We start from the raw sequence: 24112 nt of genomic DNA, 5'->3' as shown, positions 1-24112 counted from the left end.
AAAGAATATTTCAGTAAATAATGGTCAAAATTTTGCTAAGTTAAATGAAAAATATTGATCCACAAGTTTTAGAAGCTCATTGAATGCTTCTCGTGGGATGAACACCTTACCAGACTATACGCACAGAGGCACATGACTATCAACCTGCTGAAATCCAAAACCAAGAGAAAAATATTGAAAGCAGCGAGAGAATAAGCACGCATTACATACAGAGGAGTAATGATACAAATTATGCCTGACTTCTCATCAGAAACAATGGAAGCCACAAGGTAACGGAATACCATTTCTCAAGCACTTAATGAAAAAGAACTGTCATGATTATGCATAACTATGTGAATAGTTGGGATAATCATTCAAATATGAAGGCATGTTTTCAGAGAGACTTATTGGCAATAGATCCACACAGTAGACATACTAAAAGAAGTTCTTCAGGCTAAAGGATCCTGTAAATCCAGAAACTTGGATCTATAGGAAGGAATAAAGAGTGGTGGAAATGGTAAATATGTGGGTAAACATTTGTAAAAATTAAATTTAAAAAATTCTTAAACTGACAATTTATTTAACACAAAATAAGTACAATTAATTTTCGGTTATATAAATAATGTACAAATACTATATATAACAACAACCATACAAAGGACAGGGAAGAAGTAAATTTGAAGTGTACTATTACAAGTTTCTCACACTATACTGGAACTGGTATACTATTAAAATTAGGTTATTGTGAGTTAAGGATGCATAGTGTCATCATGAGAGCAACCATTAAAACATTAAGACAATGAGATATAGCTAAGGAGCCAACAGAGGTGATAAAACTGATGAATAAAAAGTTGATCCAAAGGAAGTAAAATAAAGGAGGAAAAAGAGATAAAGAGCAGACAGGAGGTATAGAAAACAAATATAATGGTAGTCTTAAACACAACTTAAGATATTATAATTAAGAACCAATAATTTAGGGCTTTGTAATTATATTATATGTAAACAGTTTAAAAACTTAAAAGGCACAGATTATTAGGATAAAAAAAAATCATGTGCTACTTACCAGGGATCACCTTAAAGACACAAGTAGCACACTGTGAAATAATCACAAATCAGGAAATCACAAGTAGAAATTAGAAAATATTTTAAACTGTATTTTAGCAAAAACACAAAATATCAAAATATGTGAGATGCTTTGGCAGCAAAGCTTTGAGGAAAGTTTATACCTTTAAATGCCTATATTAGAACAGAAGAAAATTTCAAGTTAAGAAGCTAATCAAAAGAGTAAATTAAATGCAAATAAGAGGGAAAAGGGAAAGAAAATAAGTGGGAAATCAATGAAAGAAAAGGACAAGACAGAAAAATTAATAAAACCAAGTTAATTATTTGAATAGAATGATGAAACTGACACCCTTGCAAGGGTGATGAGAGCAAGAGAGTGAGAGAGAGAGGAAGAGGGGAGGAGAGGAAAGAAGAGAGGAGATTAAAAAAAAAAAAAGAAGAGAGGAGATAAATTAATTAGCAATATCAGAAATGAGAAATCCAAAAGAATGAGAAGCTTGATAATGAAATATTGTGGACAACTTCATGCCATGGTTAAATTCCTTGAAAATCACTACTTACTTAAACTGACACAGAAAAAAAAAAAAAGAAAATACTGATAGCCTGGTATTTGTTAAAGAAATTAAACTTACAAGGGACAAATTGGCCCCCAAAGAGATGTCTAGGCCTAGACACCTTCACAAGAATTCTGTCAAACATCTAAGGAAGAAATGAGACAAATCTTACCCAAATCCTTTCAGAAACCAGAGGAGGAGGGAATAATTCCTAACTTATTTCATGAAGCTGGCATAAACTTGGTAACACGATCTTAATGACAAAGACATAACAAGTAAGTAAAATTATAGGTCAAAAATCGATTGTACTTCTAGGTGTGGAACATCATCAGTAACTTTTATTCATGGCAAGTAGCACTTATTTGAAAGTCAGTGTTACTTGTCATTACAGAAAGCTATCTCATTCATAATGGTGAATTCAGCCCAATGGAATGTCTTCTTCTCTTCCTGGTCAATGGGTTGTCTCCTCAAGGACTGATTTTGGTGGGAAAGTATGGCAAAAATTGAGTCTGCACTGGCAAATTGAACTGTGTGTTTGTGTATGGATGTGTGTGTGTGTATGTGTCTGTGTGTGTGTCTGAGTCTGCGTGTATTCATAGGAGTGTCATGGGTTAGAGTTGTGAATATCTCATTTGGAATAAGTTGAATATAAGGATAGTGGTGAAGGATACAATCTTTCTTACATAAGAGGGATTTTTTTGGACTGAGTTTATGAAATATTGGAATTATATAGTAAGTTCTGAAGTCTTTTTATGTCCATGTTTATTCTTTGTTCGTTCATTATCAAAATACAGTAACACCCAAAATCCAAAAAACAAGCTCTCTGTGAAGTATGAGAAATTTTCAAGGATTACAGAAAATTTGAATTAAATGCATTCTAAACATACCCCTTCAAAAAATAGAACTTACTTTTTAGAGTAGTTTTAGGTTTATAGCAAAATTGAGTGGAAAATACAGAGTTCTCGTATACACCCTGCCTCTACACATGCATAGCCTCTGCCATTATCTACATCCCTAACCAGAATGGTACATTTGTTACAGTTGATGAACCTTCATTAACACATCATTATCACCCAGATCAGAGTTTACTTCAGGATCCACTCTTGGTGTTGTATATTTTATGGATTTGGACAAATATATAATAACATGTATTCATCATTAGAGCATCATACAGAGTATTTTTACCACCCTAAAACTCCTGTTCTCTGCCTGTATTCTCCTAAGAGTTTTATAGTTTTGTGTTTTACGTTTAGGGGTGCTAATGCGAATGATCTTATGTTTTAAATTTTAAATTCCCCTTGTTTGTTACTGGTATACAGGAAAGCAGTTTGCTTTTGTATGCCGACTTTGTATCCTGCAGCCTTGGTATAATTTCTTATTAGTTCCAGGAGGTTTGTTGTTGTTGACGATGATTCTTTTGGACTTTCTACTTAGACATGTCATCTGTGGCAGAGACAGTTTTATTTCTTCCTGCCCAATCTGTATACCTTTTCTTTCTTTTTCTTGTTATATCACATTAGCTAGAACTTCCAGTACCATGTTAAAAGGGAGTGGTGTGAGAGAACATCCTTGCCTTCTTTCTAGTCTTAGAGGGAAATCTTCTAGATTCTTACTATTAAGTATGATGCTAGCTGTAGGTTTTTCATAGATGTTCTTTGTCAAGTTGAGAAAGTTTTGCTCCTAGTTTGCTGAGTGTTTTTATCATGACAGGGGTTGGATTTTGTCAAATGTTTTTCCTTCATCTATTGATATGATCATTTGATTTTTCTTCTTTGCCTGTTGATGGTAAGGGATTTACATCAGTTGATTTTCAAACATTGTACCAGTCTGCATACCCAGATAAATTCCACTTAGTCATGGTGTATAATTATTTTTATGCATTGTTGAATTCAATTTACTAGTAATTTGTTGAGAATTTTTGCATCTATTTTCATGAGAGATATTGGCTTGTAGTTTTCTTTTCTTGTAATTTCTTTGTCTGATTTTGGTATTAAGGTAATTCTGGCCTCATAGCATGAGTTAGGAAGTATCTCCTGTGCTTCTATCATTTCAAAAATGTTGTAGAGAATTGGTATAGTTTCTTAAATGTTTGGTAGAATTCTCCTGTGAACCTATTTTGGGCTGGTGCTTTCTGTTTTAGAAGGTTTTTAATTATTGATTCAATTTCTTTAATTGTTATAGGCCTGTTCACATTGTCTATATCTTCTTGTGTGAGTTTTGGCACTCTGTGACTTCCAAGGAATTGGTCCATATCAGATTGTTCTCTTTAGGTAATAATTATTTGTGTGTCTAGTGCAGTAACACTCATGATTAATTATTGATAATATTGAGTAACATCTTTAAGAGTGGGGGGGGTCAGTAAACAAAATTTCCTATTCAGAAAAAAATAACTAGCAGATTTTTCATGGACCGGGACTGCATATTACTGTGAATTTGTAATGTTCACCTTACCATTAGCTATGCTCATTTATTCATTTATTCATACATTAAAGTCTCAAGTAAGTAACCTGGGAAGGCCAAGCTCTATCGTAATGTTCAGGGACTCTGGATTAGGTACCACAGAATTGGCATAATCTATTAAATACAGGTTATTCACTTGAGGAGATAAGTATTTTTACCTTTTGGCCAAAATATACATTTGTAGCTTTCAGGGAAGCTTGTTGCAGCCTTACAGGGATCAAATTGTTGTATCTCATGTATAGTGTTGTTTTTAAAAAACATAGTATCAATAAATGGAAATGTTCTGATTTCAGAGTACTGTATAAGGTCAAAACTCACACATATGTGGGTGGAGGAGAAGTTTTTCCTGAAGGGAATGGGGTTGTTAGTCTGGGGTCAGGAAGTAAAGACCTCCATGTTGGTCCTGCATTGAACAAAGAAAAATCATTTCTCTTCTCTTGGAGACTGGGAGGCACGTGGCCCAGATGTGAAGTCCTGAGATGCCAGAAACATTTCTACTGATGGAGGGTGAGGGTAGGGGTGATGGAAGTCATCAGCTGCTCTTTAGTACATAATAACAGGCTGGAATCAAAGGAAGAGCTGGTCAGGAAGAGTCTCTAGAATGGATCTGAGTCCAACAGAAGTTTTAGGCTAATTTATTATCATTGAACACCCCCCATAAGGTCTGTGGAGAGGTATAGCTCAGTCTTTGCTATGCTGAGGGGATTTTAGAAAAGGACAGGTACATATTTGGAGAAATTGATAATAGAATTGCATTGTTTCCTTTCCTCTTATCTGTTTTCAATATTGCCCACTGGTTATGCCCATTAAGTGGCATGGAGCCTAGCAGAGAGCTCACAAGGGTCACATGAGGTGGCAAGTTAAGACTGGTTGGAAAAATCTGATGGACTCATGAAAGGAGAGATAGATAGTGCTTTGAAACCTCTAATAAATAGCTGGGGAAAAATTCAAAGGGAGCTAATTTCAGGCATAAATGCAGAGAAGACTTGTAGCTTATAATTTGGATTATACATGCAAATACAGAAACTCAAGGACTATCTAAACAGTGCCATTGGCACTCAGTGCATTCTGCCTAGTGAGCTGATACTTGGATGGGTTGAGTTAGGAGATGGGCCTGCCTGCATTTAACCCTTCTTGGTGTTTCACTTTTTCTGTCATTGTCCTTCTTTTTCTAAAGTATTATAATTTTTAAAAATGTGATTCACTCTTTGCTCTCCATCCCTATTTATCAAATTAAAGATTTTTAGAGAGAAAAGAAACGCAAAATAAAAGAAATTTAAAAACTGGTTTATTTCCCTTTCCTTCCTTCCTTGCTTCCCTCTCTTTCTCATTCCTCCCTTCCTCCCTTTCTCCTTTCCTTTCTTTCATCTTTGTTCTCTCTTTCTTCCTTGGGAAAAAACCTTACATTTATTAAGCACCTGCCATATGCCTAGCACTGTCAAGCACATTCACTCAGTGCTGACAGCAGGTTACCATAACATAGCATAAGGCTTAAGGGCTTGGACTCAATAGTCGACTTGATTGGGTTGAAATCCAGGTTCCATCCATACTAGCCAATGTTAATTATGGTACAGACAATACTACATCTAAGTTTCATTTTGGACAAACAGAGAATTCATGACTCCTTATAATTAGGTGGTATCCTGTGAATAATTTTAGTGAATAGAATAATAGCAGAAATTATATGTACCACTTCTGAGTTGGGTATCTGGTGTGCCTTCCCCATGTTCTGCACCCCTCAACCATCTCTACCTGCTGGCTGGATGACACTAGTGAGATACTGAAGGTGCCGAATAGCAGAGCCCCATTAAGGAGGGAGGGGATCCATGCAGCAGCATTTAGAGCGATGCTGCCCAGGAGAGCTGCTTTAGCTTTGTAGTAGAATTAGGCTTTATATAAAGCCACTGAAGTTTTGAGATTATTTTTAAATTAATAAATGCTGATTACTCTGACAGATACATTACCTTGGGCACATTCCTTAACATCTGAGCTTCAGTTTCCTCATCGGTTAAAATGGGGATAAAATTAAAACCTACTTCATAGAGAGTCATTACAAACATTAAATGGCATCAAGCAACAATTGTCTGAGGTACAGTAAGTGTATAAAACAGTAACTTTCATGTTCAGTTTTACAAATTTAGGACACTAAGGTATAGAAATATTCAATAGGTTATGTCAGTCAAATTCTTTTTTTTTTTTTGTTTCTTTAAGCAGAGATATTTTGGAATTACTGCTAGAAATTTCAAAGGGAGGATCTGGCTTTCAAGCACACATGGATTCAAAGCTCTCTCTGTCTCTCTCAAATATACACCCTCAGCTCTGTTTTCTTTTGGAGGCTTACTTTTCATGTACATTCTGGTTCAGTAGCAAAAAATGGCCACCATCGACTTAGCAATTACATCAATCATGAGAAGTCCTTTTCTTGACTTTGCCTAGTTCACATTCCCATCCTTGGATCTGTCACGACCTTGAAGAGAATGGCTTACAGGTATTGACCATCCTGGCCTTGTACCCAGTGTCTGGCAGAGAAGGTTAAAATGTGATTTTATAGCCCCACTGAGACTACATGCTATCAGGATGGGAGGATTTTTTAAAGGAAGATGAAGGCACTGTGACCCAGGAAAATGTATACAGGCAAAAGCAACAGATGCCCACTGTACAGGTCTATGTATCACAGCAAGGATGTCAACCCAGGCTTACGTGATTCTGAGACCAAGTTGCCACAAACAGAGATTTTGGTTAGTTGGAGACTAACTTGTGATTGGTCAATATCCTGAGCTTGTCTCCAGTACTCGTCTAAAAGTTAGATCGAAAGGACAGTGCAAGTCAGACAGTTGCTTGGGTTTTAGGTGTTCAGACTGATATTCTTCCTGAAAGGATGGCTGCTTTGTCCTAACTGTGCTCTAAAACTATAATTATAATTAGTATTGATTTATTTATTGCCTCCTACTGTTTATGAAGTGCAGAATACAGCTTATGCATATCAGTTTCCTAAGATTCAGCCGTAATCTTTAAGTACAGAAGATTAGTTTAACACCTTTGGCATGTATCCCAAGTAACAGAATATACTCTAATTAGATCTGCAAAAGCTGCTACCTTGATTACCAGATATACTAGTTATCTTGTCAGTCATTGATCTTATAATTATAAGGGAGGATGCTGTTATTTTCAAGTGATCTGGGCTAAATTCTGTCCTTGAGTTCAGGGGCTCTAACTGAGTCCCAGCCCAGTAGCCGTTTATGCTGTTCTGGTGCATATAGCAATTAACTGCATTTCTTTATCCTCAAGATTAAAATACTTTACAATTATACCAAATAGACTCAAATCACCTAATCCCACCACCCTAAAATAACAGTTTAAATTTAAATCCATAAATGGTAAGAAAAAAGAGTAATATTCAGTCTCTGATTAATTAAATTAGCTTAATTTTAATCAGTAGACATTACCTGTAGACTTTTCTTAATGTGTATCACAATTTGCACAGTGTTTTGCATTGATTGAGAAGATAGCAATCTTTATTTTCCCTCATATGAATTTATAAAGAAGTATTTTAACTCTATTTTGTCATGTGTTTGCTTTTAGAGTATATTACATATGCAATCCTTTTCTGCAGGTATAGACTAATATTTTACCATATGCATCTTCAGGTTAGCAATTATGTGTTTTACATCTTTTTAAAACTCACAGGCCCTAGGACTTACTTCACATTATCAGATGCAATACATGTCTTCCACCTCTTTACAGAGCAGGAGTGATGACTGGACATTTAGGGCCCAGCAGCTGCAACACTGCACTTTTCTTTCAATTCCTCAAACACCTCCCCTGTTCTGCTTTTCCTGACCTATTGGTTTTTACCTGAACACTATCAATAAGCAACCTATTTTCAGAAAGGCCTCATTGTTTGAGTAGTTTTTGTTTTTTTGTTTTTTTGAGCTAAAAATCTGATTTGCAGTAATTTTTACCTATTTTTTTAATGGACCTAATGTGACCCCTTGGAATGACACAAGTCTGAATCCTCTTTAAGTTACCTTGTTGGTGAGAAAGTCATAAAAGTGCTTCTTGTATTAGGTTGAAAAAAAAAAAGGCAATATCATCAACAAGCTTGAGATGAGAGATGTAGGCCCTGCCTCTGCCGCTTTCCCACTGGTGGTTTTTAGTCACCATTTAAACTTTCTTGGCCTCAGTTTACTTATCTAGAAATTAAAGACAGTAATATTAACTTTATTTTCTAAAAGTATATTTTTATCTCAAGTTTATGGTTATATAATTTTCATGCTAGAAATTTCACCCTCCATAAGTCTAATTTGTTGAGTTTGAGAAATACAGAGCCATGTAATTAAGATACATCTCAAAAAGTTCTTTTCTGCTTTGAAATCAATTCCCTCTACCAACCTCAGTCCCCTGGCAACGACTTGTCTTATTTCTGTCTTTATAGTTTTGTCTTCTTCAGATTGTCACATAAATGTAACTGTAGAATATGTGGCCTTTTGTATCTGGATTCTGTCAGCACAATGCTTTTGAGATTCTTTCATGCTGTTGCATGTACCTATAAATTGTTCCTTTTCATTGCAAAGTAGTATTTTATGTATCCATGCCCTACAGTTTTATCTACTGATTCACCAGCTGATGGACCTTTGGGGTTGTTTCCAGTTTGGGGAATTCAAATGATAAACATTTGAATACAAGTTATTGTAGATTTATGTTATCCTTTCTCTTGGGAAGGTATCTAGGAGGCCTGCTGGGTTGTATGGCAAGTGTAATCAAGTGTCTAACTCTGTTTTTGATGTTTGACCACAGATAACTTTCAAGCCCCACCCCCTCCCTTTTTTTTTAACATCTGGACAAGCCATAAAAAAGCCCATGTGCCCCCTCCCTTGGTGCCAGTGGAGAAGTTCAAACTATTCTGCAATCCTCGCCTTGGTTCTAACCACAATAAAAAATGAAGCCATCACTCCTCCCTTTGTTCAAGTAATTTTGAACTGACTTGAGTGCTTTCCCTGCCCGCCCCAGAGAGCCTCATTATGTGAGTAATAAACTTTTTCATATTCTCTTGATGCATGTGTGGCATTAATTGTCTTGACATCTGAACCAATTTTGGGAGGGGGGATTGATCCTGCCTTCAGCAAGATTACTACAAAATAATGAGCATGGGTTTAACCTTATAAGAAAATACCAACTCACTTCTAAAATGGCTGTGCCGTATGGTATTTCTACCAGCAACAAGGAGGGTTCCAGTTGCTCTGCAGCCTCACTGACACTCCGTGCTGTCACCCTTTATCATTGTAGTCATTCCAGTAGGTATGTCTTATGTCCTCATTGGGGTTTTAATCTGCATTTTCCTAATAATGATGTTGAACTTTTCCCCTTATGTACTTATTTGTAATCATTTGCAATTAGTATGTCTTCTTTGGTGGAATGTCTATTCAAACCATTTGGCTATTTTTTAATGATTTTTTTTTAATTGAAGTATAGAGAGCTCACAATGTTATATTTCTGGATTCTCTGTTCTTCTCCAGTGATACTATCCTTACATCAATGCCGGTCTTGATATTGCCGTTTTACATAAATCTTGAAATCAGAATGAGTTCTCTATCTTTAGTTTTTAAATTGGTTTTAGTTACTCTAAATCCTTTGCATTTTCATGTGAATTTTGGAATCAGCAAATTAAAAAGAAAAAAAGGCTCCTGGGGTTTTGATTGGTATTACTTTGAATCTGCAGATCAATTTGAATAGAATGAATATCATTACAATATTGAATTACCTAATTCTTGAACAAAGTACATCACTCTCTTAGGTTAGTTTTCTTTAATTTTTCTCAGAAAAGTTTTAATTTTCAGTGATAGGTCCTGCACATGATTTGTTAGATCTGCCCCTAAGTGTTTCATGTTTTTTCTCTTAAATATTATTGTTAGTAGCACTGTCTGTTTGATTTCAGTTCCCAAGTATTCATAATCATTAAGTATAAGTACAATTGAGTTTTTAAAATATTGTATCATGCCTTGTACGAGTGAAAATATTGTATTGTGCCTTTACATGCAACCTTAATGGACTCACAAATTGATTTTTAGTAATTTTTTTGTTGTAAATTCTTTAGGATTTTTTAGGTGGATAACCATGTTGTATGTAATAAAGATAGTTTTATTTCTGCTTCACCAATTTGAATGATATTTATTTCTTTTTCTTAACATTGTGCAGGCTAGGACCCCCAAATAATGGTGACTAAAAGGATTGAAAGAGGAATTCCTTGCCTTGTTTTTGGTCTTAAGGGCAATTCATTTAGCCTTTCATCCTTAACTGATGTTAGCTGTGGGTTTTTCAAAATGCCCCTTATCAGGGGAAGGAAAATCTTCCCTTTAATTCACTGAGAGTTTTTTTTCTTTTTTTCCCTTTCATTCTTATCATGAATGGATATGGAAATTTGTCAAATGCTTATTCTGCATCTGTGGAAATGATCTGATGGTTTCGATGTGTTGATATGATGAACTACACTGATTATTTTCGAATGTTGAACCAACCTTTTATTCCATGACATCTCACTTGTTCATAATTTATTTTCCTTAAGTATTATTTGACTTGCTTTTATCATATTTTTTATGAAGTTTTGTGTCTATGTACCTGAGAAATATTGGTCTAGAGTTTTCTTTCTTGCATTGTCTTTGTCTGGTTTTAGTATCAGTGTGCTGGTTCTATAAAATGAGTTGAGACATCATCTCACCTCTTCTAGTTTCAGGAAGAGTTTGTGCAAAATTGATATTATTGCTTTCTTACACATTTGGTAGATTTCACGAGGTACACCATCTAGGCTATAGTTGGTGGAGATTTTTAAACATGAATTAAATTTAATAGATAGAAAGCATGAGTTTTGTTTGATATAATTTATTTTTGCTATTGTTTTCTTTCCCTTTGGAGGAAGTATTGGACAATTTGTATTTATACCACTGCCATTGCCTGGGCTGTGGGAAATATTAGAATCCATGATTTCCTATGTTCTCTGGACAGTTGTGTCTTTCTGTATGTTAGGAGTACTTCTGGGACTGAAAGTAAGAGGAAACCCAATTCCTAAGTAGGGAATTGTGCTTCCCCTTAGGATGTTGAAAACTCTAAGAGAATGTTGGAACCATACAGCCAAAAAGAAAAAGCTGAATAGTCTACAAAATCAGCTCCTTTCAGTAATATCAGCTAGCTCTTCTATTTCCCGCAGCCTCTCTTGCTTTGCATACCGGCCTTCATTCTCATGAGTGAAGCTTTGTGGTTGCAATAGGGCTGCCGTTGTCTCAAGTTCAAGGCAGAAGAGAAGGAAATGGGTCTGTTCTAGTAGCCTCTGGCTCTTTTGTCAAGAAAAACATTTTTTCTAGAAAAGCCAGCACTAATATCTCACTGGCCAGAAGAGTGCCAAATGGCCTCTTCATTATTCCTTCATTAGTAGATGTTTTTCTGTCTAAAACTGATTCTCTCCCATTCTGCATGTCTACCCATGAATGCCTACCACAAAGTGTCAGTGTTACCTAATATGGTATTTAAGTGTTAGTATCTAGAATTTAGTTTTAACTGTTTAAAATATTTACCCAGAGGGTAGCTTATGAAAATTTCAGAAAATGAGTATTTATTTTCTGTTACTTCAGATCTCCTTTACAATCATCTTTATTTATCATTCTTACTGCTCACTGTTTTTCTTTTTTCTCTCTTTCCTAAAAATATTACTTGAAAGATTTTGTCATCAAGTTAGTAATATCCTGGAATCACAGTTTCCTCAGACTTTTAAAAATGATCTTTGACCCTTTTCAGAGACCAAATTCAATTGTTGTAAGAATATAATTTTTAAAAGTTTTAAGCCATGGAATAGCTTATTTCTCTTGCAGAAAATCTTGTTCAGAGCCCTTATATATAAAATATATGAAAGTGAAGGTTTCTAGTTGAAGGGGGTTGAGGGTGGGGATGGGAGGTGGGGAGGCTTTTCCTAGGTGACACTTCTGTGGCTTTAGACACTGCAAAGCACAGCTTGAGAACGAGTTTTGCAGGCAATTGTCAAATTAAGCAAATTAAGTAAAATCTTTTCTTTTTATGGCAATTTCTTTCTTCTTCTCTGGATATTTATTGAACATACACCAATGACAAAACATTCTGCTGTGCATTAATTATATCCTACTCTCATTTTTAAGGGGTACCTTTCTATCAAAAGAGTAAATGAAAATACAGACATTCTCAAAAATCACTAGAAACCTATTCTGGGCAGCTTGTGGTGATTACATTTCTTCTTTACAGTAGAATGCCAACCAATAAGCATGATAGAATTAGAAAAGTCACCATTTGGCATTCTTCATAATAAGATTTTATTGAGGCAAAAATCATCAATTAGTGCCAAGTAGAGGTTGAAAGTGTGAAAAGTGCTAGGATGTTTAGATAACCTCAAAGTATATTCTCATAAGATACTTATTAATTAAAAGGGGAAAATATTAGCTTTATAGTAGGGACCTGACATATGCTACCTTAAACAAGTGAGCAAAGTTAACATCACCAGCCCTGGGATAAACTGACATCATGTGCCTCCTAATGTGTTGCACTGAGGAGAACAAAACATCACATCTATGCTATTCCGGGCCTCACATGCATATGTTGAGTTGAATCATAAGAAAACATCAGACAAACCCAATTTGAAGGATAGTCTACAAACTAATAAGACTATACTGTTCAAAAATACCCATGAAATGAAAGTGAAATTTTTCTGAGATACATTTCTAGATTAAAAGAGACTAAACAGATGTTAGATCTGAATGTAGTGTATAAACTGAGATTTTCTTCTACTGTAAATGACATTGTTGGGATAGTTGGTGAAACTGAGGTTTATAGATTATCTGATAGTATCAAAACTGATTAAAAGTTGGAGTGATGGAGCAAATACGGTAAAATATCAACATTTAGAAAATCTGAATGAAGGGTATATGGGAATTCTAATTCTAGGTAGTATTCTTGCAACCTTTCTGTAAGCCTGAATTTATACCAAAAATGAACAAAGATAGATATCTTGTTTATCTGTCTAAAAGAATCTGGAAAAAGCCCCTCTTCTCCATGTGTGAAAATAGATACCAAATAGATTCTCATGCTTTCTGATGCCTACTTATAAGGTGACAAAATTAATACACTGTCAATATCTAATTAATGCAAAGTAGCAATTTTAAAATAATCTCATTATAAAAGAATATTCATGTTATGTCTTTGCCACTTTTAATGGCATCGTTAAGGGAAGACTTTATTTGTTGCTTAATATATTTTCTGTCCTCTTGCCTCGACACATTTATTGTTTCATTTTATTCCACATCTTTCAGTGATAGATATTGACATTGGGTCAAAATCTATGGGTTTTTCTCTGAAAACTCTGAACTGTATTTTGAAAAATGTATCAATTTTAGCACCAAAGAGGCAAATGGATTGCTTAGTTGTTAAATAATCTTAATGAGATGTCAACAGCAAAAAAATATTCTCAGTCCTCAGCAAGGTCTTTAGGTAATGAAACATTGATTTTTTTTTTAAACCTCTAAAGCCATTTTACTTACTGTATAGGAAATAAATGAAAAATAGTTATTTGTTTCCAAAGGCACAATCCATTTTCAGATAATTTGATATTTAAAATTATTTACAATTTCTGTACCTTCATTAGCTATTTGTGTATTTTGCATTGTGCTTTTCTGAGTAAACATCTCAAGTTCATTGTCAAAGCAAGTCTTAGGCCAAGACTGACCTGAATTAAGTCATTAGAGAGATTATGCTTGTGGGGAAGTATACATATTTTAGTTAGAAAATGCTTTATGAAATCAATAAACATGATGTAAGAATCTATTGTTCTAACTTGTTTATTTTCATTCTTTCATTTATTTAAATAGAAGTATGATTGAAATTGCTTTGCCATTTGGGTCAAAGGTTTACAGTATTCATGAGAATTATTTTGAATCCAAGGCCTCTGTTTATCCAATTTGAATTCTTTAGTTCTAAGCATTAAAACAAAACAAAACTAAAAATCTCCTATTTAGTAAGTTGGAAGAATAGTAGTTGTTCATTGACTACAAAATCATGTTAAATACAAATTAAATACCCTATTTTAGGGAAACAGCTGTGTGATTCTAAGTGAGAGGTTCAGAATAGCTAAAGTGGGCTACTTTCAGAATGGCAAGGAACCTCTAGTCTCCAGATACAGAAACACTTCTGGAGTGTCCAGACTTTGGAAACTACTACTTCAGAAGAGATTGGGAGTCACATTTTTCACAGCAAACTCCGTGAATGTGAACCGTTTTCATTTATTCTGGTTTCCAAATGGAAGCATTTTCTTCTGTGTTTGAGAATAATAAGCATGATAGTTAAGACAGAGTGGTTTTGGCCTGGTTTTGCACTCCAAGTCCCACACATGTTATTTCCAGCTAGTTTTGTTCTTGCTTTTGACAATGAAAGCTCGATAGATCAGCTAAATATAGTTGAACAAGAAACTACTTCAAAATTCAGTGGCTCTAAACAAGAATCATTTCTTGGCAAGCTCTTCTCATGGCAATGGAAATGATACAAAAGAGCAACTGGAAGACTGTATTTCTACTCAGATCATATAAATACCAAAGTAAGTCACATGATCAAGTCCAAGGTCAAGGGACAGAGCTGCAAAATTACAAGACCAAATGAGGACAATGAAAACTAGGGGCCAGTAATGCAACCTACAGTAACATGAGAAAATATCTGATATATTGTTTTATTTTAAAATTTAATTATTTATTTATTTCTTAATGAATGAAATTCATATTTCATAAATTCTTATAGCGCTTTACAATTTTCAAAAGTTTCACACACTAGTTCATATAATCCCATCCCTTTTTTCAATCCCCTACCCCTATGTTGTCCCTTTCCCTTCCCTCTCCCTGCTGGTAATCACTAATTTGTTCTCTGTATCTCTGAGTCTGCTTCTTTTTTGTTTTATTCATTAGTTTGTTGTATTTTTTTAGATTTCACATATAAATAATGTCATACAATATTTGTCTTTCTCTGTCTGACTTATTTCACTTAGCATAATGCCCTCCAAGTTCATCCACGTTGTTGCAAATAGTACAATATCATTCTTTTTATGGCTGAGTAATATTCCATTATGTGTATATGCCACATTTTCTTTATCCATTCATCTGTTGATGGAAATTTATGTTGCTTCCATACCTTGGCAACTATAAATAATGCTGCTATGAACATTGAGGTGCATGTGTCTTTTTGATTTAGTGTCTTTGGGGGTATTTTGGTATATACTGCTCCTATTCCATATTTTTTTTCATGTCAGTGCTTTTTGATGAAAATAGTGTTGTCTCACCAAGTTACAAATATATCACTTTAGAAGGAGGACAAGCCTTTATAGAAACTGTGAATGTCTTGTTTAGAATAATAGGGTATCAGACTGTTAATATCTGTTAGAGATTTGCTAGCCAAATTTTATGACAGATTCAGTTTTAATACAAAGAAGAATCTCATAATCCTTTCAGAGCAAAGACTATGGAGAAATAATGAATTGGCAGGAAAATAATCAATTCTGTGTTAGAGAGGTGGTAGGAAGCTTGAGCTTCTAAGGAAGAACTCACACAGCCCAGTTCTGGTGCTAAGAACTGACCTCCGTCTGTTACAGTGGAAGAGAGGAACCTTCACTCCAAGTAAAACAAAGAGACAGTGACAAAGCGAAATCCCTTCAGGGGGCAGTAATTCTGATGGTTTGTTGTGTGTGGAGAAAGAATAAAATGTCTCTTTCAAGATTTAGTGACGATTTTCGGATTTAAATATATTGCAAAATAATTTGAGAGCTGTGGACATGACCCTTTCTGTTTGAGAAAGTGTTGTGCCTGAGATGGTTTAGAACTTTTAGCAAATACATCTAAATTCTTTTTATTGCGGGAGTTTTTATGCTTTGATGTTTGAATATGAACTGAATGCTTAAGAGCTTGTTATAAACACCTGAAGAGAGAGGGTTTATAGTCCCCACACATTGAGAATCTTAACAAAGGTGCTAATAAAACGCAATCTGGACAAACAGCATCCGTTGCCAGCAGTTGTGCCATCATGATGGTACAAGTTCACAGCACCTGACTGGGTAACTGTTAAACGTGCTACCTGTCAAATCTGAATCATAGTTACAAGTATTCAGAAGCATTGATTTTTTTCATACTGACAGAGGCATTTATCACTTTTCACTCAGAATAGGTCTGATTTTAGCAGATATATTATACTCTGGTTGTACTGGAAATCAAGAGCCCTGGGATCTGGGATTTAGTCTTTAGTTTTCCAGTATCTCTCTATGTGACGTGTCCAGTTTTCAGTTCCTCATCTTTTTAAGGAGAGGGCGGGAAAAGATAAATTCTTAGATCACATCCAGCTCGAATATTCACGAAAGCCATTGTGCTGGCTCAGTTTGTGGGGCATTCCCTCTGGCCTACCTAGGAGATCTTTTCTAGACCCTACTGCTGCCTCAAGTAATACGTGAAATATGATAAAACTGTGATCCACAAATAGATTATATTGTCATGGAAATCCCGTAAAACCAAGGCTGCAGATATTTGAAAAACATGAAATGTATTTCTGTTCATGAGAAAAATGCAAGGGAATTTTCTTACGATCTTTGAAATAGCATTTAATAAATACAAAACACCCTCTTCAGGGACTGATCACAAAGGAAAAGACAGAAGAGTCACTGGATTTGAAGATCTACTGATTCACTTCTCTTTTTTGTTTGTGGATGAGAAAGGTAGCAGCTATGTATTAGGACTCTTTTGGCTAAAATGGAGAAGAGGATTCGTGCACCTGGCATTTGGGGCTGGCATGTACAAGTGTGCAGGTGGTGCACCAGACAAGTCCAGAGGAGGCCGTTCTCTTGGCCCCTGATGTAAGCGCCCTTGTACCACTGTGCAGTGCAGAGCCTGCTTACCTGGGTGTGGAGGCTCTGCAGTGTGTTAACTTCAAAGTGGCATTGCTGAGGACATGACCTCACAAGAATCCTTTGGAGTGGGATGGCAGCAGAGCTGGCTTCATGGGTGTGTAGGGTGCAGTCGCAGAGGGCCCTAGGCTTGCAAGAGCCCACATTTGGTTTAATGCTCTGCCGTCCCCATGTCACCATCTTGAAACTCTTAGTAATTTCTAAACAAAGAGCCCTATCTCTTCACTTTTCTCTTGGTACCAAAAATTACGTAGCTGGTCCTGGATGCACGTGGGAGTGGTTTAAGACGGTAATAGTTGGAATGTAAAGAGGAGGAGATTGTTGTTTTTCAGCTTCTGACATCCAAAAGAGAATTTTTATAGCAAGGCAATTGGCTTGAAAGCCAGAGTTTGTTAAGACAGTAAAATAATTTTCTACTTTCTTTAGTACATCAAAGATCAAATCTGTAGGATTCAGATTATACAGTTTCTCCACAAATATAGAGGAAATGATCTTTTCGCATATGAGCAAGTGTTTATCATCAGCATTTGCAACTATTTGACTTTATTTTGCAGTGTGAGTGGTAATTTACCTGGGTCAGACAATACCTTGTGTTTGCCTTTGGCATAAATTTACATAGACTGATGTTCTGCCACCTGGCTTAGTTAAATTAACCTACAGACATCAAACCAAATAGAAGATTTTCCTATATGAGTATTCTTCATATTCAAAAATATGGATAACTATGTGTGTTTTACGTGAGTGTACAAAGAAACTCAGATCCATTTCCATGGTTGCCTTGAACATTTTCCTTGATTATTATTTTTTTGACCTGAAATAATCTAAAAATGAGGACACTTAGGTTGATCCTATTGAGTTGTATAATAATATTTTAATATGGCCAGCTCAAATAGTTATAGTCCAAAATGGATTTTAAAGCTGGAATTATTCACTTTACTTATGTTAATCATTAAACTCATGAGAAATGTGAGTACTAAGAAATTTAAGAAATGGCTAATAGTAGTCATATTTCTAAAAAGGAGTTAGCTATGATTACAATATCTGAATCTTTTCAGTTGGTAACTGAGTAATTTGGCTCCCATATTTGGAGCTAGGGAGAGAGGAAAGGAGGGAGGGAGACAGACAGAAAGAGAGAGAGAGAGTATGGTCTTGATATGACTGAAGAAGTTATTAGCCCTAAACCTGCCAGCCCTTGTGGGCTAGAAGATTTCTCAACCTCTGCAGTCTTGAATATTGACATCTGGACTGGAAATTCTTTGTTGAGGGGCGTGTTCTCTGCATTGTAGGATGTTTGGCGCATTCGTGTCTCTACCTGCTAGACGCCAGCGCATTCCCTTCTCTTCAGCTGTGATAACCAAACATGTCTACACATATTGCCAAATCACCCTCAGTTAAGAACCACTGGGCTAGGCTGAACTAAGGATGTCCCAAGAAAACCGCTTCGCCTTAACTAATGTCCAAAAGCAGGACAAATGGTCCTCTTGGGGGTTTTTTCGTAAGCTGATACCTTGATGTTACACTTAAAATGTTGAAGAGGTAACCCAAAGAAAAGTTCATATACCCCGTACGACATAGAACAGCTAAACTTGACTGCCTGTCCCAGGGCCTTCCCTGAATATGTGTCTGCTTTTGTGTGTGGTTGTTGAGGGGAGTGTAAGAAATTATTCCAAGCTGGATGCAGCCCCAGTCTACCTATTCCTACTTTGGAACAAGTAATATAGTAAATGACCATGATCTCAAAGAGCACTTCTCCACAAATGCACTGAGTTAATACCACATCAACATGTTTTCAGGTTCATTAGTGATTTTTTAAAAAGTTCCATCTCCTAGTGTGTTGGCTCTGCCTACATCACCATCCTTTCTTTGCAGAATGTGTGGTTCAGAATGTTTGGAAAGATTTGAGTACTTCAAACACTTCAGGGTACCTGAGAACTTGAAGATGTAGTGCCCCCCACCATGAACATTTTTTTCCTAAGCCTTAGAACAGTTATAATCAACACTAACTGTGCCTAGTTACCTGGAAATTTTGAATTATTCGCCCCACTTTCATTCATTCTAGGTCTTAAATAATTAATTTGCCTTTTGATGAGTAGCATTATCATTAATTTTAGGACCTGTCATTATTTACTGTTGGTCCTATGCTTCTCTGACATTGGGAAAATAAACTGACCAGCTCACTTAAAAAAAAAAAAACTTCTTGGCCCATAAAGAGAAGAAAGAGGGTGTAGTATAGATCTCTTTAAGCTTTAGCATAAGGAGTTTTTGTATAAAAATTACATTTTTCAGTGATTTAATCTATGAGTGGGAAATGGTTGGATACCACTTCTATTCTGGGGGAGAGTATGTGTCTTAAATTATCTAACTATTGGCTGTGAAGTACTTGAATAGCTGCTTCCATCCCACAGAGAAAAATACTTTCAAAATAGATAATGCAGGTCATGGAACATAATGATTCAGAAATTCCAGGATCAGACTAACATGCTATGTAATATGACCTGTTCCTAAGTTTTTGTTCCTTCTCATTTTCTGTATTTTCTTTGTAGGGTAGATCGTTTTAAAATAAGGTTTTGCCACATTATCTAGAGCCTTGGCTAACATTTTTGTTTCAAAACATAGAATAAGCTTCCTTGTATCTGAAAAATACCTCTTCATTTTACATGTAAGGAAAATGCAAACAGGGAAATGGAGAGATTTGCCTAAGTTTGCAAAGTGAGCTCGGGCACTCTATGCCTGACTGATGATATTTATCATCACCAGTTTGGTCCATGCCTTTCTGGGAGCAGTGTGAGAGAAGGCTGTGTCACGTTGCTGTCACTCTCCACTTGATAGACCATTGAAGTATCCGTTACATTTTATGCTCGTATTTGACCATACTGCCTACAATTAGGGTCATAGAATTGAAATATCAGGAAGCTGAGAAACCAAAAGTAACTACGTTTGATTGAAAGATAACAACCTTTTCATTTTGATAAGAAATGAAAACTATCACCCATAAATGCTTTTACTTAGTGTCTTTAGGTTATGTTCAAAAAAAGAAAGAAGGAAGCATTGCAAATTAGAAAGTCCATAGTTTCTTTCCCTATTCTGGCATTAGTAACCTATGTGATCGTAGGAAATCATTTATTCTGGACTCAATCTCCATTCTTCAGTCTTGTTTCCTCTGGAAAAAATCCTAAAACATCATGATCACCATCGGAATGCCCATGAGTAGTAATCTGTGGCGCTCATGAGACTGTGGGAAAAGAGAGATTCTCATTCACTCTTGGTTGGACTGTAAACAGCCTTCTTAGATAGTTATCTGGCTGAACCAATTAAAACATAACATATATGCCTCCCTGACCAGCAGTTCCACTTCCAACTACTCATTTACTAGATATAAAAATATTTAAGTATTTAAAGGCATACGTGTAAGAAATTTATCACACAACTTTTGGCAGCCAAGAACCAGAGACTATTTGAAGAGTCATCAATATCAGGATAACTGAACAAATGAAGTAGTTCATATTCTGATATACTACGCACCTTGTAAAAAGGACAGAGATCTATATGAACTGACTTGGAAAGATATCCATGATGCACTTACAAATAAAAAAGCAATTTACAAAATGCAATATAATGTTATCTCATTTGATATTAAATCCTTATATTTATGTATGTGTATTTTATGCATGTGATAAGCAAAGGAAAATATGAATGAATACATCCAAATTGGCAGTAGAGAAATCAGAGAGAGACAGTTGCTACTTTTCTCCAGCTGTATCTCTGTACTGTTTGCTTATATTCAAGAAGCATATGACTTTTAATGAACAACATTGTTCCAACATTTTATTATGAAAAGTTTCAAACATAAAGCAAAGCTTGAGTAATTTTGTAATAGGCAGCCATATACATACCACTTGGATTCTACCCCATTAACATTTTAAAAATATTTCATTTATTTATCATTGTATTTTAATTATGTTATTTTGGGGGAAAGGTAATTAAGTTTACTCATTTTTAGAGGAGGTACTGGGGATTGATCCCAGGACTTCATGTATGCTTATAAGCATGTGCTCTACCACTTCAGCTATAACCTCCCTCCCATTAACATTTTACTATTCTTGCTTTATCACGTATCCATTTGTCCCTTTTTCTATCCATTCCTCATCCCACTTTATTTTCTTGATGCATTTCAAAGTAAATGTCACACCTCAGTCCACGTTCTCCTAAAATCTCTCACCTTTCATAATAAATGACATTTTGATTGAAATTTAAATTTAACACATTTTAAAGAAAGAGCTCTGGTTGTGTCCTCACTCATTAGGCATCTTGGATTTCTTCTCTAAGTCCCTGACACAACAGATCTTCCAAGGGTCTATAAAATATAGAGCAATTAGGTACTGAGATTTGAGGGTAGGATCCTTGAAAGATTGGAGAAATTAATACTCTTCCCTATACTCTTTGGGGACCCTTAGACTGGCATATCTCTTAGTAAATGCTTTTCGGAATTCAGTGTAAATTGTCTGTACATCATGAAAATGTGAACCAGAGATCTCCAAGGAGATTTCAGGCTTTTGGAGACATAGAAGGTATATTGCTCAATGATCAGTTGTTGAGAATAGAATATACTCTACCTAAGCACCCAGGGAGTTATTACATGGTATTATGTAACTTACAGAACCACTGGGAGGGCTGAAGGAACACTATGTTGGGATTTCAGGAAGCATTTCCAAATCCATGCAATGGAGTTGGGCCAGGGAAGGGAAAGGCGCTGCCTCTGCCATAATCAGAAACTTCATCACAGAATCAGAAACATGTCATCATGGCTCTGGTTGCAGGACAATACTTCTTCCTTTGCCAGGAATCTGCCAAAGGAGGAAATAACCTGTAGAACCAGGGAGTCACAAATGCAGGTGTCTGTTCCAGAACCAGGCTGCCTTTGCCATGATCTATATAAGCAACAAGAAAGCTCCTCACCCTGCTTCTCTCCTGAAACGAATCAGTATCCAAACTAAGCTAACACATGAAATCTCACTATCAGGGAATCTAGGAAGTTTTTCATGAAATGCAGTTAGTTGACTGAGATAATTTTCTCCTTCTTGAGTACATGGCTACATTCTGTTTTCCAGTCTCCCCTGAAGTTATGCGTGGCTGTGTGCCAAAGCTCTTGCCTAGATAGTATGAGTACAAGTAATACATGCTTTAAGACAATGGTTCCACAGGTTCTATCATGTGGATGACAACAATGCCAGAGGAGGTAGAGCTCTGTCACTACCTCAGATTTCCAGATGACTTTGTGGAGCAAAAAGTCCATTTACCTGTTTTGGATGATTATATGAGTGAGGAAAGAAAGAAACTTGAATTTTCTTTAAGTCACCAGGTTATTGTTTGGTCTTTTGGATATAACAGCCCAGCCCTACTCTAAGGATGTGGTTTTTAACCTCTGTACCTAGAACACACACACACACACACACACACACAGAATCCATCTTACTTATTGTTGAATTGCCAGTGCCTGCCACAGGACCTAGTATGTCATAGATGCTCAACAAATATTTAGTTAATGAATAAATAAATGAAAACGCCTTCAAATTTGAGGAATCTTATGGGGACAGCTTATAATTCTCTTTGACATATTTTAGTGAAAAGTGTAGTTTGAAAACTTGGGAAAGATTTCAGCATATTGAGATAGGGTTGAGGGCATTCTTTTAGCAGAGAAGTATGCTTGAGTATGGCAGCGTGACAGGGTGAACAGAGCCTGTGAGCTTGCTGTTGTGTGTGGTGGGGAGGCTGAAGAGAAGGGGTTTGGATTGAGATTGGATTCAGATTGAGCAAGTTCTTGAATGCTATACTACAGCATTAGCAATTCTGTAAGCCAAGTAAACATCTAAAGTTTGTTTCATTTCTATTTTTAATTTTTGCTTTTGCATTGTACTGACATGCTTGGATCTGTCTTTTAGAGATTGAAGTGCTGGCAGCTTGGAGGCAAGAGAGCCTGGAACCAGAGAGGCCAGGTAAGGGACTATTTTAATTGCCCAAGAAAAAACAACGGATGTTTAAAATTGGGGAAGGTGAGGGATACATTTGAGATAAAATTAAAAGAACTGGGTGAATTATTTGATGATAAGTAGAGAGAATTTTTAGTTTCTACACGGAGTTGTTAGTGCTATTGATTTAAGACAGGAAATGCAAACAAGGAAATAAATTGTGTTTGGGAGGATGAAGTAATAAAATTTGTTTCTCAGATTATTGCATTACATTTTATGTAATGAAACTATTAAGTAGCTAAATGGAAATATAAATCTGAAAGTCAAGAGACAGATTAAGACACTGGTGATTTGGACTTGGAAGTCATGAGCAGTCTTTCTCAGGAGGTGATCTAAGAACATTTGCATCAGAGGAGTCTTGCTTTGGGATGCTTGTGAAAATGAAGATTCTTGGTTTTTATTACAAATATATTTAATCAGATTCCCTTGAGGATGCCTGCTTTTCTAAAACTTTTCTGGGGTTACTTTAAAGCATTAAAATTTTTGAGAACTACCAGTAAAGGTGATACCTGAAGCCTAATGGTAGATAAGATTATCCAGGAGAGAGTGTTGAGCAGGGAGAGATTATGGACAAATGGACAAGGATATGAACAAGAATGGTAATGGACTGTAGAAACCGCAGATTTTAAAAAACTGTTTAAAGAGCAGAAAAAAGAAGAGATTTTTGAGAGCAGAGAAGTAGCAATGGGAAGAGAAATGTTTTAGAGAGGTTGATGTGGTGCGGGCTCCTGAGAGAGCAACATCATATTCTGTAAACAGGTCGCCTAGAATGAGACAGAGAAAAGGATACTGGCTTCATCAATTTGTCAGCTATCACTGTCCCCTGAGGCAGCAGTTTCAGTAAACTGATGGGACTGAAATAATATGACTCCAGTAAAGTGTTGAAGGAACTGAGAATTCAGAGATAGACAATTTTAAGAATATTTTCCTTTTATAGAGGGAACAATATGTATTGTTGATAACTCAATGTAATTTCTATTTCGAATTCTCATTCTTCTAAGGAAGAGAAATGTAATATTAGTTGAGGATTTACCCCTGTACCTATTTATCCTAGAACGTGTAACTTCCCACTTTGTGCTCAGGTGGATCCA

Source organism: Vicugna pacos, chromosome 5, assembly GCF_048564905.1.
Source record: "Vicugna pacos chromosome 5, VicPac4, whole genome shotgun sequence".
NCBI lineage: Eukaryota > Metazoa > Chordata > Mammalia > Artiodactyla > Camelidae > Vicugna > Vicugna pacos.
The sequence above is the reverse complement of the archived record's forward strand: the minus strand, read 5'-3'. Positions refer to the sequence as shown.